Source organism: Neurospora hispaniola, assembly GCF_033458365.1.
Source record: "Neurospora hispaniola strain FGSC 10403 chromosome Unknown B0T23scaffold_8, whole genome shotgun sequence".
NCBI classification, from domain to species: Eukaryota; Fungi; Ascomycota; class Sordariomycetes; order Sordariales; family Sordariaceae; genus Neurospora; species Neurospora hispaniola.
In genome coordinates, this window is record NW_026944413.1 from 856,845 (window position 1) to 870,690 (window position 13,846).

The window sequence follows — 13,846 nt, forward strand, 5'->3', positions numbered from 1 at the left end:
AATGGCTGTTTGGCTAACCTTGAAATTTCCCTGAATTTTGGAAGGTGGCTGTACCACGCTAACAATTCAGATGCCGGCAGAGGTGTATGCAGCGTGCCCGCCTGCATCTACTACCACGTTACAAAGCGAGCAGAACTCGTTCACTGATCGGTGTGAACGACTAGGTTCATCAAGTGTAAGATGAAGCAAGAAAAAAAAAGAGAAAAAAAAAAGAACCAAGCAGTGAAGGAAACACAAGGATTAAAAAAAAGATAGAAAGCGAGCAAAAAAAGAACTTTGAAAAATGAATGGAACGACGGGAATTGAGCCCGACGTGGGGGTCGAACCCACAACCTTGAGATTACGGAGGAACTCCTTAAGAGTCTCACGCTCTACCGATTGAGCTAGCCGGGCAAGCGGCTATCAATCATTCCTTGATGCCAGTCAACGGCAAAGGTTTGATCTATAAGGTATGTATAGACTATTTGGGTGCCAAGATAGAATGTACAATATGACAGTGACAACATCGCCCTTTCTTCTAGACTAGAAGTTAAATCACGCCATCCATCTACGATAAAAATTTCGCTTGTAATCTTGATACACTTCTTCTATTTCACTTTCTCGGCAAATACTGCATGAGGCAATCCAGGTTGCGTTAAATGTCGAATTTGGCCAGTTACAGAACAGGTCTGCCGCTGCATGATGCCTCCTTCCACTTGTGTTGGTGGGTCCCTGGCATTCACTGGGCACAGCGGCATTCACTAGGTATAACCTAGTCCCTACTCTATACCCTACCCAGACCGCACCATATCTAGCCTTCCAGACTCTACCAGTCTCCCTCTCTCTCCATAGCACACACTCAATCAATCGCATTCAACCGCTTAATCTCGTTAGTAATCTCACAGGTTATAAACCCTCTCCAACCTTCCCTATAATCGCATTTTTAATAAAGGTATTATTAAGCGTATCGCCAGCCTCAACTTCAATAAAGCACCGTAATACCGGGTTAAAAAAAGCAACCGCAATCTTCGTCTTTAATAACTCGCCCACTCGCCTATAAGCCAGCCTCGCCATATAAAAATTCTCACTAATACTTATTATTTAACAACCCCTCTATCGAATTAATTATTAATTTATCTTTTAAATTAATTATTAATTTAATTAAATTTATTATTAAATTAAACAATTTATTTAAATTAATTTAATTAATTAACAGTTAGTTTAGCGACTATTAATTTTCTTTTTCTTAATATATTAAACCCTTTTATACTTATAATAATTACTAGTTCATTACTAATTCCCCTCCTTAGTAATTAGAATATCGCTAATTAGTATTAAGGCTTTATGGCCGAGCTTGACTATTTCTAATTCGCTAAGTATATCTTTAAAATAATTTTAGAGCTTAATAAAGCGGACGCTAATAAATATAATACTTAGTAAATTAAGTATACTAATATTAATAAAATTCTACTCTCTACCTTAAAGAACCCTAACGTTATTATTATATTATATATTAATAGTTAGAATAAACCCGGTAGAGACCCTAAAATTATATATAATCTCGTCTAATTATATATTATTTATATTATTAAGGAGGCTCGTAGCGAGGTTCTCGCCGAATATTTGGCTATTAAGCAAATTAATTTTAATATTATAATTTCTTTCCTTACTTACTATACTTTACTTTGTAAATATATTAAAAATATTAAATTTAAAATCGATAATAATTTTGAGATTATTTTCTTTTATAATATAGTAAAATCTATATATCCTATCGATACTAAGTACTAAGCAGCTGTATTTGAAGTTAAAGAGCTAAATCTCAGTACTTTCTTATTTAAACTAGATAATATTAGTAATATTAAATCCTATACTAGTATTAACGTTAATATTTAGAAGTCGGCTAATAATAATAATAATACTAATAAAAATAATAATAATAATAGTTCAGTTAATAAGAAGAAGAATAACGGTAAGTGAATCGATTATATTAATTATAATAAGAAGATTTACTTTACTTAGAAGTATATCTCTTATAGTTACTATATTAGTAAGAAGGTTAATATTTATTAAGTTTGTTTCCCTAAGAAGGCGTTTAATACTTAAAAGCCTAAGAAGGATATAATAATTAAGAAAGCAACTAATATTAGTACTAGTACCCTCGCTAATAATATTTCTATTAATTTTACTATTCCTACTACTATTACTAATTCTACTCTACTATATAGAGGTAGAATATTTATAGGTATAATTAATATGGGTGGTAGTATAGATTTTTATTAGAGCCCTTAATTAATATTATTAAACGTATTAATTGTACTTAAAATAATTAATTAATTAATTCTTCTTAATTTTAATTTTAATATACTTATAGTAATCCCACTAAAATCCAATAGGTTTTAAAGTAATTTTAATAACTAAACAATATTCGAAATTTAGTTATTTACAATTTTGGTTATATAAATAATATTTTTAATTATTTTAAATGGTTTATAAATATATAATTATTCCCCTACTTAATAGTTTATACGGTCGGTAATGGAATTTTGATTTATATTTACTATATTAGTACCGTTGAATTAACTATAATTATTTTAAATAATATAATTATTAAAGTTAGAATTAAAGATTATATTTATAATCCTCCTACCTTAATAAATCTATTAATAATAAGAGGTCTTCTTAATAATAGTATGGTTTGGGATATAAAGACTAACTAGATTTCGGTATACAGTAAAATTATAATATAGTATAATAAATTAACGGCCTTCTAGTCCTTCTAGTATATACCTAGCAAGACTTTCCCTAAGACGTTCGTTACGTTATAATAGTATTAATTAATTATTTAATAATATACTACCGACTTATATACGTAGGTAAAGACTAAGTTTTTAAAGTTTGTAAAACGGCTAGTATTAAACTAAATAATACTTAAGATTATTTTTGCGAAGTTTGTGTTAAAGTAAAGGTATACGATATAATTCCTAAGATTGTAAGTAAAGTAACGATTTAATTATTAGTTTATATTTACGTCGATATTATTTCTTATATTTTATTTAGCTATAAGGAATATAAATATATAATTTATTTTATTAATTAAATTACTAATTTTTATTAAACTAGATTTATAGTTAATAAAAATAATACCTTTGTATAAATTAAAGAATTTAAGAAATGGGTTGAGTTTTAAAGTAGTAGGTTTAAAATTAGGGTATTTAGTTTTAATAGAGGTTTAAAATTTAACTTCAATACTAAAAAATTTTAATGTAGCAAAATCGTCGAATAGGTATGTATAGAAGGCGTAGAGTTCTTAAAGTTAATACCCTATACTTTATAAATATAAGGAAAAATAGAGAGAGTTAGTACTATTATTATATAATATATTAGAGTTTTAATAATAGATTTTAATATTCTAGAACATTTATAGCCTTTTATGGTTAACTACATTATTAGAGTTTTTAATTTTTTACCTTCAAAAATTTGTAATAGTAAAAGTCTATAGGAATTATTTACTAATGTAGTTAATTTCCTAGATGAAATTAAGAAGCTATATTTTAAATACTTAAGGTTTTACTTCTATATAGTTTACTACTTTATTAAATTAGAAAAGTAATTATAAAGCGATAAATTTTATATTAGAGTTTAGAAGGGTTATTTTATCGGCTTTAACGATATTTATAATTGTATTATATTTATTTAGAATCCCTATATTAGCGAAATCGTTAGAATTAGCGCAGTAACCTTCCTTAAAAAAGACCCGGTTAATTATAAGGATTTAATATATAGTAGTAACGGTAATATTATTGAATATTATATTATTTTTTTAAATTAGATAATAAATAAAATTAATAAGGTAGTAGATAGCGGTTATTAAATTTGGGTTAAAGTAGATAGTACAATTCTATAATTATATTCGTAGAAAATAATAGAATTAACTTAATAAATAACCGAATTATTAAGGTAGGAAATTAAAATATAGGAAATAATAATTATATTGTTATTTTTACTAAAAGTTATACTAGTACCTTTAGTTACAATAGTTACTATAATTACTCTAATTAATCCGATTACCCTAATTAATTTGATTATTCTAATCGCTTCGACGATTTAAGTAACTACGGTACCTCCGCCGAATATACTAATTAATATAACGCTACTAATATTACTATTATTAACCCCAATTCTAGTACTAAGCTTTCTAATACTATTATCGCTAGATTTATTATAGTATTAGCCGTTAGATTCTATAATTAGAGATACTATCGAATATAACGACGATCTTCTTAATTTTAAGGATTTTAATAAAGAAGATCCTATACCCTGCGATTAATACGACCGATGTAATTTTAATAAAATAATTATTTATATTACTTTAAGTACCCTATTGCTTAATAGTCTTTAATAATTAATTTTAAAAGCGAGATTGCTATTAATAAATATATTAAACTTTATTAGAATACAATAATATACCCTATTGTTAGTATCGCGAGTTAGTAAAATATAGCTTTAATTAAAGAACTAAGAGTAATAAACTTCGAATTCGTAATAAGCTATTCCGAATTCGGATCCTCCGAACCTAAATTCGGGCCCTCCGATCTCGAATTCGGACCCTACAATAATTCCGCTAGACCCTACAAATTAATAATTTATATAGGTATAGCTAGGATAGGGAAACTAGCCTTTTAAATTTGGTTTATAATTAAATATAAAGGTAAATAAAAGTAGACTTCGTTGTACAACGGCTAAATTAATAAATTTTAAATATAGTATTTAAAGGGTAAAAGATAGTAATAGTAATATTATTTAAGATTCGGTAGATTTACTTAATAATTTTTATAGTATAATAGAAGGACGTTTTATTAGATGTATAATTATTTATAGTCTTATTACTATTAAAGTTGATTATAATATAGTAATTATTATTACCGGTAAAGTTTAATAGTTTATATTAAAGAATTATTAAATTGTACGTAGATAAAATAATTTTGAATTATATTGGTTGCCGGTTATAAAAAAGTAAGTTAAAGTATTCGAAAATAGGGGAATTTATATTTTAGTCCCTAAATTTTTGGATATAGAAGTTTTACTTAGTAAATAGGTATATAATAAGAAATACAATATCGATACTAAAGATTAGAAAATTAGAGTTAAATAGGTAATTTATAGTAATTTCAAATAAGGTAATTGGGTAGTATAAGATATCTATGTAGCGGTAGCCTACTCGGTTAGTGTTAGACTATTTTTAGCGATTATAGCTATAAACAATTATAAGTACTACTAGTTCGATTTTGATATTGCTTTTTTAAATGCTTTTATTCCCAACGATACCTAATACTACGTTAAATAGCCGATAGCGTTTAAAAAAACTATACCCGGTTATAATAAAGAAGATATAGTATATTAGTTTATTAAGGTACTCTACGGTCTTAAACGTTCCCTACTTTACTAGTTTAATATTTTAATACTAGTACTTAAAGAAGCTGGATTTCTACTAGTCTCTACAAATTCTTACTTATTTATTAATAGAGTATTAGGAGTATTATTAGTACTATATATTAATGACCTCTTCGTCGCTACGTTAATTGTAGTTATTATTAATTAAATTAAAAACTAATTGGCCAATTATTTTAAACTTAAAGAATTGGGGTAAATATATATATTTCTAGGCTACGATATAGTAAGGGACTGCTAGATTTATATAGTCTTTATTTCTTAATAGTAATATACTAAATCGATTATTACTAAGTTTAATAATAATAGTAAATTCTATAGTATTAAAATACTATAGCTACCGGACTATAAGATCTATAGGAGTAATAATATATTATTAGAGGAAGTTAAGTCTTACCCTAAGAAGATTAATTCTTTAAATTAAATTTCAATAAATACCCGGCTAAATATTGTATTTACTATTAATAAATTGTTAGAGGGTATTAAGAAGCCTACTAACCGCTACCTCATTATTATAAAATATTTATAGCGATATTTATCCGAATACTTTAATTTAAGTATTAAATTGGGCGGTATATTCTCGCCGTTAATAGCCCCGTCCTTCTACGTATATATAAACGCCTCCTTTACCAATAATATTTCTTCGAAGAAAAATATAACTAGTTATATTATATTCTTTATTTATAGCCCCGTTTTATAGAAATTTAAACGTTAGAATCTTATTACAACCAGTACGATAGAGGTAGAATTTATTAATCTAGTACCTACGGCCAAGGCTCTCAATTGGGTGGGCGGTATATTTAATAATTTGAATATGAATCTATATTACAGGCAAAGGGTAGGTGGTAGATGTGATTATGCGTAATTGCACGAAGGAGAAAGGAAGAGAAGTGCAGCCGAGTATTTAAAAGGCTAGCCTTATAAAGGCAACCGCCGGCGGGTCTAACAGACCCGCGGCGGGCAGCGTTCTAACCAATCAGCTGCCGGCAATAATTGGCTTGCCGGCGGTAATAATAGTGTATAATAGTTTTAGAAGCTGCTGTACGCTGGTACTAGGTATAAGGTACACAGGCTAACCTTATAATACTTCCCTGGATTAAAAGAAGCTATATAATTGACTAATATTATATAAAATAATAGAAATCCCTATTAAACGAGCGGTCCGCTTTTAAAAAATCCTTACTACCGCTAATAATTATCGTTATAACTTCCGCTACAAAATTAGAACCTCCTATTCTACTTCCTTTTCCTTTTCCTTCCGCTTTTTTTCTACTATTATTTAGGCTAGTAAATATAGTATTTCCGGGTATCTATTATAGAAGGCCCGTATTATATTAGGGGCTATAAATATATTAATATATAGTTACTATAATAGTATATATAGGGGTACTTAAATTATAAAATATTCCTAACGGCCTTTATTATTCTTTTAATATCCGTTTATTCTTTCGAATTCGTATTCGACGGAGTTCTCCCTATTGTTAATCCTCTTTATAGTTCGGTTATAATTAGTGCGAATGTCCTATTCCTCCGAATTTATTTATTTTAAAAGACCTTCTTTATCCTACAATTTAATTTTATTAATGTAGAATATTAGATTATACTTTATATTAATTAGAAATTTGAATGTTATTTAATAATTATTTATTTTAAGGATTTTAAAAGGGCCTTCGAAGAGAGGCGTAAATTTAGTATAGGGGCGGTTAGTATCGAGGTTCTTAGTATTAAGAAGGACCTTATTTCTTACTTTATATTTTGGAGCGTTTAATTATTAAATATTAATATTGCCTTTATAATACTATTATATTTAATAGGTTTAATTAGTAACGAAATTTAAAATTCTTTTAAAATAGTTGATTAGTTCGTTAATTTTAAAGTATTTTATTTATTATACTATTAATATTTCCGGTAGGTATAATTTTACTAGTTTAATACCTATACGGGGGTAAAATCCGTAATTAGTGAAGAAGGGGGAGATATTAATAATTTTAAATATTAGATTGTTATTAGCGAACTCTATAATTAGTAGTTAATCTACTTAATTATTTTAAATCCAATTAATATAAAGATGTAAATATTTTTCTATTTTTATATTAATACATTTAATTTAATTATTAATAGTAGGGTAGAAAACGGAGGAGGGTTTAAGGGTAACTTCTAATTGTAATAATAAAGTTTTTTAGAATTGTAAGATGAATTGGGTATTATAATTGGAGATAATAGAGTTTAGTAGACTATAAATATTATAAACCTTTTTAATAAAACGTTCTACTAATTCTTCTACCGTTAGGCTAATAGTAGGGATATAATACTTTATTTTAATTAAATAGTCGATAATAATTATAATATATTTAAATTCTTACTCGTAGTGTAAGTATAGAATTAATAGAGTAACGTAATTAATAGAAATATTCTTCTATAGTACGAATAGTACCGCTAACGGTTTCAAAAAATTATAAGGGCTATATTATAATAATTTAGACTTAGCATATACTAAATACACTTTATAATACAATCTAACGGTAGCGTATATTTTTAATTAAAAAAAGGATTATAATAATAATAAATAGGTCTTTTTACAATTTAGGTATCCGGCCAACAGCGAGTTGTAGATGTAGTAGAGGAGTAAAAGGTGAAGCTCTATATTAGTAGGATCGACGAAAACGATACTACGAAAGTACGTCCGTCCTTAAATTATTTAATATTCAGTAAATAGGATTCTCTTTATATAGTCTTTAACTTCTTTAGATTATATTTAGCGGTTGGGGTCGGATAAATAAGTAACGATATTTTATAAAATAGTCGATTTTTCGTAGCCTTCTATTATTAAATTATCTATTGACTTTTTTTTTAGAATTTCTAACTTATAAATATATTTAGTACTAACGGGGACCTTTTCGCCTCTATTCTTTAAAATAAAAATTCTATTAATAAAAATATTATAGTTAAATAAAACTTTATTCCTAATTAATAATTGTTTATTAATTTCGTTTTTAAATAAATCTTTTAGCTTTCTACTTAGTACGTTGGGACGTACTTATAGTAACCCGGGGTAATATTTAATAATAAAATTAAAACGAGAGAGAAAATAAAATTAATATATATAATAGAGAATAAGTTATTTATTAATTGTAAAAGTCTTTAAACTCTTATAGTCGGTTAGAATTTCGAAAAATTCTTAGGCTCTTTCTAATTCGGGGCGCTATTCTTCGAAGGTTTTAATAATAATTAATAATTCTTTATTATAAATATTATAATTATATTTAACCGAAGAATACCGCTAATTAAAATAGACGACCGGGTATAAAATACTTTCCTTATTATATTAGGATAGAGTACTATTATAAATTTAATTCGAAGTATCTGTCTTAATAACGGTCTACTTCGATTAATTATAAATCTAGAGTATTAAATTACTATTAAAAACCTTCTTAAAAACTTCAAAAGACTTTTAATAACGGTCGGTCTATTACTATTCTATTAATTTCTTTATTAACTCGTATAATAGACCGGCGATAATCGAAAAATATTTAATAAATTATCAATAGAAATTAGTAAAATTTAAGAAATATTATAGTGCCCTCTTAGTTTCTAGAACCTCCTAAATTATAATAGTAAATACCTTATTAAAATTTATTTCGAATCCTCTTAGGGTAATAATTAAACTAAAATATTTTATTCTTATAATATAAAATTCGTATTTATTAATATTAATTTATAGTCCGGTTCGAATTATCCATTGTAGGACCTCCCTAATATAATTTTTGTAATTTTCTTTGTTATTTAAATAAATTAAAACGTTATTAAAATACATTATCGCATATATATCGAAAATATTATATAGGATATTATTAATATAGTTTTAAAAAGTTTTTAAGGTCCTTTAAAAGCCGAATGGATAAATAATAGATTTATAAAGATTAAAACGGGTAATAAAAATAGTAAGTTATTTATATCCTTCTTTTATATAAATCCTATTAAATACGGCAATTATATTGAATTTAATAAGAATCTTTATATAGCAAATAACATCGAGGGTCTCTTTAATTAATAGGAGTGGGTAATATATTTTTAGTATTATATTATTAATATTACGGTAGTCAATATAAATACGGACGCTACTACCGGGCTTTTTTATTAAAAGGATAGGAAACGCGGCTATAGATTATAATAAATAAATAAAATTCTTTCTTAAATTTTTATTAATCTACTTCTTAATAATAACGGCTTCGATTAGGGATATATAGTGCGGGCGTGTATTAGGGGGGGTTGTTCCTGGCTGGAGCTCGATTTTATAGTTGTATAAACGGTTAAATAGGACCTCTTTAGTTAATAACGGGAGGAAGGCTACCACCTCGTTAATATATTATTGTCCTTCTAATTCCTTTAAAATAATAAGAATCTTATCCTTTATTTTAATTAGACGGTCGGCCTTATTAAGAAATTTCTTCCATCTTTATTAGAAATTTTAATTAAGTATATATAATAGATTATTTCCTTATAAAATAGAATATTTTTATTAAAGTTTTTAGCAAAGTAAATTACTTTAGCGAGGATTGTAGCTTCCCTAAATTCCTTAGAGGAGTAAATATTAATTAGGTCGTTAATAAAGTTATAAAGGAGTAGGGAAAGATTTTCTTTAAATTATTATTTATTACCTTCTATTATATTAACAATTATTTCCTCGGTTAAATCTATATCCTAAACTTCTGCTACGGCCGCTAGCCTTTCAATTTCAGTATAATTTATAACGTATAACTGTAGTTACTAGGATTTGTAAATAAAATTAAAAGTGGCTGTATTAAATTTTTTAATATTATTAAATTTAATGGGAGAGGCATTGTCGGATTTATAGTAACGGCGGGCTCGGGGGCGCTTTATACCCGCAGAAACGTACTAGCTGTTAAGGTGGATATAGAGTTCGTAGGGCGTTAGATTTTTAGTTTTAATAAGAAGTGTGGCTATATTTATAATACTAATTTTAGATTTAATTTTACTAATTATTAGTACTTTAACGGGGATAGAAATAGATTAATAATCGGCCTCGAGAACTCCTAACGCAGGGTTTAATAATATTAATACTATTTAATTAGGGCTAGTAATTTTACTAACTAATATTAATTCTAGCGGTATTGTAGTTACTTTAGTAAAGGTAGCGGCTTTATTCTTTAAGGCTAATTGAGGAATTAGAATTAGTAGAGGAGTAGGAGCAGTTTTATTACGGATAGTTACAATTAAAATTCAATTAATAAGAGTTTTCGGGGCTGCTAATTAATTTTTAGTAAGGTCGGTAAGTAGGTAACGGCCCTTATAAATAAAATTAGTAAAGTATATTCTGTTTTAGTTGTAGTTGATCTTAGGCTTGTAGTATTATATTTATAGGAAATTTAAAATAACTGGGTATTTCTTTAAAATATTATAAATTAAGAAGGTAATTATTTCGTTGTAGTGCCCAATACGGAGTTTAACTATTACTCCTTTAAAAATAATACTTTTAACGATTCTATTAACGAGGATAAACTTTTTTATGTAGTGGAAGTGGAAATAGGGAAAGTTATATTTAATAATAAAAGAATAATTAATAAAAGTAAATATAGAATAGCTAGTATTAATAAAGGAAATATAGTAATTTTTATATAATTTAATTATAATATAAAATAATAAGAGTATTAAATTTAGGGAAGTAGAATTATTTAATAATTATATCCTAACCTTTTTTAAACCTTTTAATTTTAAGGAGCTTAAAATTTATTTTTATAATAATAATTAGAAGGGCTTCTATATACGATTAGGTATAGAAGTTAAGTATTTTCTAATTCGTTATAATATTTGCTACTAGTGGCGGTAGTAGTAGGGGTTACGGTAGGAGTGGCGGGGGCGGTAACGGGCGTAGCCTCGGTACTACGGACTTCCTTTTTATTACGGCGGTCTTTACTATAGTCCTTACCCTTATTCTTCTTACTTTTATTATATTAAAGGCTTTAAATACTATAGTTAATAGAGGTAAGGTAGTTACTAATAATATAACTATTGCTACTATAACGGCGGTATTTACTATTATAAGTACGTTAATTAAAAATATTTTTATAAATAAAAATAGTAAGGTTAATAGTATCGAGGTCTATTTTATTATTACCCTAATTGACTGGGATATTGTTAGTATTACGGGAATTAAAAGTGCTACCTATATTAGTATTATTATTAGAATTTTTATTAATAGCGGGGGTACTATTACTGAAAAGACGAATATTTATTTTATAGCGGTAATCGGCGTCCTTTAAATTACTTATAATAATATAGTAGATTGCGAATTACTTTTTAAAATCGTTAGCCTCGGGAAGGTTGTAATATACAAGAGCATCGTAAAGGTATTTATTAATTTTATTATATAAGTAGTAAATTTTTATAGAGTTATTAAGATTATAGAAGTTTATTAAATTAGTAAATTCTAGTTCGAACTCTATAAAAGATATATTCTTTATAAAGAATTCCTTAAGACGACGGCCAGCGTTTATCTTCAAATTAATATTTTAAAAACGGGTAATTAAATATTCTATAAATTCAATACTAGTCTTCTAACGCTAGGAATCTACATCTCCTCTATTCTAAATAATATTTAAATTATTTTAAATACCGAATAAGATTTCGGGACTTAGTAATATAGTAGTATAAATAATTTTAATATTCTTATTAATATAGAGGAGGGGGTCGTACTTCTATTAAAATAAAATACGGAAATACTATATTTTAAAAATCTTATATCTATAGACTATATTAATATTCTCCTTACCGGTGAGAATTAGTAAGTTCTCTATAATCTACCTTAAAAATAATATTTTATTAATATTAATATTAGTAGTTTTATTAAAGTTATTGAATAGGGACCGGATATTAATATTATAAAATTTAAGGGCGGTATAATTTATATTAAAATTATTATATTTCTTCTAAAAGTTATTAAATTCGACTATTAAATTAAAATAGTTAAAATTCTTCTAATTAAAATTATTTTAGGTTCTAATAATTACTTTACAAACGGTCTTTGATTTATCCTCGCTATATTTAAAGTTAATAATAATATTTTTGTATTAAGTAAAGTCGTTATAATAAAAACGATCGAATAGGGTAATAATTAATTAAAAAGTAGGGTCTTAAATAATAATATTAATTATATTAAAATAAACGCGAAGGATAATTTTCTTCTCCTCATTATTACTAATACTAATAAGAAGGTTATTAATTATTATTAAGGGAAGGAATTCGACGAATGTAGTTTAATAAATAGTAATATTAGTAATACTAATAATTTTATTAAATATTTTATAAATATCGTTTAAATTAAATAATATACTTTTAGGAAGGGCACTAAAATTAATAAAATTATCAATACTATTAATAGGAGAGAAGGACGTATAATCACTACTCTCATTGTAAAATATAAGAAAGGTAATCGCGCGAAATAGTTTTTTATTCTTTAAATAAAGAGTATTTACCCTTATTTATTAAATAAAGGGAGCGAGACTATAATTACGATTATTATAATTTATAATTATCGGTATTTAGGGTACTAGACTCGGCGATTCGACAAGCGAGGCAATTCTTATACGCACGCTAATTGAGAATTAATAGTATAATAAAAGAGAATAGGTTTACGCTATAAATACAATAGTTAAAAAGTACAATTAATTATTATAAGTAAAGGGTAGGTAGTAGATGTGATTATACGTAATTATATGAAGGAGAAAGGAAGAGAAGTGCAGTTGAGTGCCTAGAAGGCTAGCCTTATAAAGGCAACCGCCGGCGGGTTTAATAGACCCGCGGCGGGTAGTGTTCTGACCAATCAGCTGCCGGTAATAGTCGGCTTACTGGCGGTAATAACAGCGTACGGCAGTCTTAGAAGCTGCTATACGCTGGCACCAGGTATAAGGCACACAGGCTAACCCTATAACAATCTAGGTTTTTATAAAATTAATAAAATTTTTTATATAGATAATAGTAATATTAAAGACCGGATTTTCAACCCCAATCTACCCGCTAGAAATAGATATATTGATATACGGTATAAATAGTTAATTTAAAAGGTGGATAGGAAGGTATTTACAATTGAATATTTATTGGGTAATGAAATACTAGCCGATAATTTAATAAAGCCATTGAAATTAGATAAGCACGCCAGATTCGTTAAATTGATCGGTATAGTTCAAAAGAAGGTTCCCTGGGCTTAATCAACACTATAAAAGATATTACAATATAAATAGTATATAGAGGCTTAGACTCTCTTTGGTAGTCTTCTAGTCTATGGGGGTGTGTTGGTGGGTCCTTAGTATTTACTGGGCACAGCGGCATTCACTGGGTATAACCCAGTCCCCACTCTGTGCCTTGCCTAGACCGCACCATATCTAGCCTTCCAAACTCT

General features: G+C 26.9%; 1 non-coding gene across 1 annotated transcript; it reads right to left on the reverse strand.

The window, feature by feature from the left end:
• Positions 1-305: 305 nt before the first annotated feature.
• On the reverse strand, positions 306-393 carry B0T23DRAFT_t344. Its single transcript has one exon. It is a non-coding gene; the product is annotated as a tRNA-Lys (tRNA).
• Positions 394-13,846: the final 13,453 nt, after the last annotated feature.